Raw genomic sequence first — 3390 nt, forward strand, 5'->3', positions numbered from 1 at the left:
ACAGCTGAGACAGACATTAATATAATTAAATAATGATAATAATAACAATAATTTCAGTATTTGTTAAGCGCTTACTATATGCAAAGCACTGTTCTAACCTCTGGGGGAGACACAACGTAACCAGGTTGTCCCACGTGGGGCTCACAGTCTTAATCCCCATTTTACAGATGAGGTAACTGAGGCACAGAGAAATGATTTTCCCAAAATCACACAGCTGATAAGTGGCGGAGCCAGGATTTGAACCCATGACCTCTGACTCCCAAGCCCACACTCTTTCCATTGAGCCACGCTGCTTTTCTAGTAGGTACTGTTTGTGAGTCTGCAGCAAACCTCAAACACCAAAGGCTCTCTACCCTGTGCCTTGAAAATCAAATAAATATTCTTGATTATTTTCCTGAGAAGTGAAGGCATACTTAGAAGCAGGGTGAAAGATGACATACCTCAAAGTCTCTTCTACTTCTGTAATTTGAAAAAAAAAAACCCTATTAGATTGTAGACTTCTTGAGGTTAGAGTCTGACAATCTATTCTCTTAAGATATATCCCTAGTAGCAGGCATCTTCCTCTCTGAGGATCACACCTGGAGAGTTTCCCGTACTCGACCAGCCTCAGCTACAGGAGGGAGCATCAAGCAGAGGCCTACCCATTCCAATCCTAGCTTGGGCAGTAGCTAGCAAATGGAAGGCAATCTGCTACAAGTCAAAACTCACCTGTTCTGGGCAGCAGCAGCATGGGAGAGAGTTAAGGGCGGAGTCTCAAGCTGTGTGACCTTGAATAAACCACTTAATTTCGCTGTGCCTCAGCTACCTCATCTGTAAAATGGGGATTAAGACTGTGAGCCCCAAGTGGGACATCCTGATTATTTTGTATCTAACCCAGTGCTTAGAACAGTGCTTGACACATAATAAGCGCTTAACAAATGCCATAACAATTATGATTATTATTACTGTGCTGAAGGAGGCAATGGTAACCCCTTCCATATTTTTACCTAGAAAACTCTATGGGTACACTACCAGAACAAATGCAGTTGGAGTTGGGGTGTTCTGAGAGAGTTGTGTCCATGGCATCACTATGGGTTGGAGATGACTCGACAGCATAAGACAAAGACAAAAGCAGGCATCTCCCCCTCCAGACTGTAAACTCACTGTGGGCAGGAAATGTGTCCAACTCTGTTCTATTTTACTCTCCCCATACCTTAGTACAGTTCTGTGCACATAGCAAGCCATTACATATCCTGCAAGCTCTCAATTAATTTAAATTGACTGACAGACTACAGTTTGTGAGCAATACCCCAAATTCACCCTCCCATATCGTTTAAGGGGATCACTTTTCTAAATTCCTTTACAATCAACTTGTCCAAATATCAGCATTATTTCCCTTGCATAGACTTGGCCTTTATTTCTAATGGTCTGAATTTCCCATGTGCTTGACTGGGACCCATCACACTTGATTAGTGTTCAGATGAAGATGAATTGTGTACATTTCTCTTGGGGGAAAGAGTATGTTTCTTTCCCAGGCTCTAATATGTCCAAAAATAAATCTGGATCAAGGCAAAGTCTCAAGGACATATACCTTGCATTCCAAAGGCAAAGTGGAGAATTAAAACAAATATCCAAACTCTTGTGGTAAAAAGAAATCCCTACAATTGAGGAAAAAGCAGGATATTTTGATGAATCATTCAGATTAGATACCTAGTTTAGCCAAATTCACCGTAATATTGTTTAAATATCCCCTTCCCTTGAATTGGTATAAAAAGAACCTTTATTTTATTTATGCTACCTTAGATTCATGACTGGAGGAAATAGGAGATTTTAGCAGCAGGTCTAACAAGATAACAGATTTTGATCTTGTCTATCTCGCCCCCAACCTCTTTCCCACTTCCTCCCCCTAGCCTGGAACTCCCTCCCTCTCTATAGACACTAGAACACCACTCTCTCCACCTTCAAAAAATAGTTAAGGTCACATCTTCTCCACGAGGCCTTCCCTGATTCAACACTCTTTTCCCTGGCTAATTCTCCCTTTTGCATCATCTACGCACTTGAATCTGTGACTTCTGGACATTTGATATTCATCTTTCCCCTTCCAAACCCACAGCCCTTAAGTACATATCTCTAAATTATTTACTATAAAGTAGTTATTTATTCATATTGATGCCTTCTCTCCCTCTAAATTGTAAGCTCATTATGGGTAGGTGACATGTCTGCCGATTCTGTTATATTGTACTCTCTCAAGCAGCTAGTACAGTGCTCTGCACACAGTAAGTACTAAATAAATATGATTGATTGACTGATTGGCTTTATAACATGTCAAAAAAACTTATGTTGTACCTGAGGTAGGGAAGAGTAAACTGTATTTACATATTTCCTCGTAGCAGACAATTTCAGAATGCTCTGTGGACATTTCACAATACACCATCATCATCATCAACATCATAGTCACTGTTCATCAAGCATCTATAGTGCAGAGCATCTGAATTAAAGCTGTTATTTACCATACTATTCAGATGATAAAAACTGGGGCACTGGGAAGCCCATCTCCCAGAGTGTATAGCAAAAGCAGAAACTCTGGGGAAAACATTGTCATGGAATGGAATCCCCTTTGCTTTTACAATTGCCTGTGAAAGAGGAGAACCTTGGCCCAATTCTGTATGTCACTTGGTAGTTAGTTACAGTATTTAGCACATACTATGAATAAAGTATCTTGATAAGCCTGAGTGGAAACAAAATGATCCGGCCAGTTACAGTTCTGCTCCTTCAGAGTATTCATTCATTCATTCAATCAATTGTATTTATTGAGCGCTTACTATGTGCAGAGCACTGTACAAAGCACTTGGAAAGTACAATTCGGCAACAATTAGAGACAATCCCTACCCAACAGGCTCACAGTCCAGAAGGGGGGAGACAGACAACAAAACAAAACAAAACAAGTGGACAGGTCTCCCAGAACTCCCATTCTAAGAGGTAGGGATGAGAAAACTGAGGTCCAGAAGAATCAATCAATCAATCGTATTTATTGAGCGCTTACTGTGTGCAGAGCACTGTACTAAGTGCTTGGGAAGTACAAGTTGGCAACATATAGAGACAGTCCCTACCCAGCAGTGGGCTCACAGTCTAGAAGGGGGAGACAGAGAACAAAACCAAACATATTAACAAAATAAAATAAATACAATAGATAAGTACAAGTAAAATAAATATATAAATAGAGTAATAAATATGTACAAACACATATACATATATACAGGTGCTGTGGGGAAGGGAAGGAGGTAAGACAGGGGGATGGAGAAGGGGGTGAGGGGGAGAGGAAGGAGGGGGCTCAGTCTGGGAAGGCCTCCTGGAAGAGGTGAGCTCTCAGTAGGGCCTTGAAGGGAGGAAGAGAGCTAGCTTGGCGGATGT

General features: G+C 41.1%; 1 non-coding gene across 1 annotated transcript; it reads left to right on the forward strand.

The window, feature by feature from the left end:
- The first annotated feature begins 560 nt into the window (after positions 1-560).
- LOC119924551 lies at positions 561-698 on the forward strand. The gene has a single exon (XR_005449259.1). It is a non-coding gene; the product is annotated as a small nucleolar RNA SNORA7 (small nucleolar RNA).
- The last annotated feature ends 2692 nt before the right edge of the window (positions 699-3390 follow it).

This window comes from Tachyglossus aculeatus, chromosome 2 (genome assembly GCF_015852505.1).
Source record: "Tachyglossus aculeatus isolate mTacAcu1 chromosome 2, mTacAcu1.pri, whole genome shotgun sequence".
Taxonomy (NCBI): Eukaryota; Metazoa; Chordata; class Mammalia; order Monotremata; family Tachyglossidae; genus Tachyglossus; species Tachyglossus aculeatus.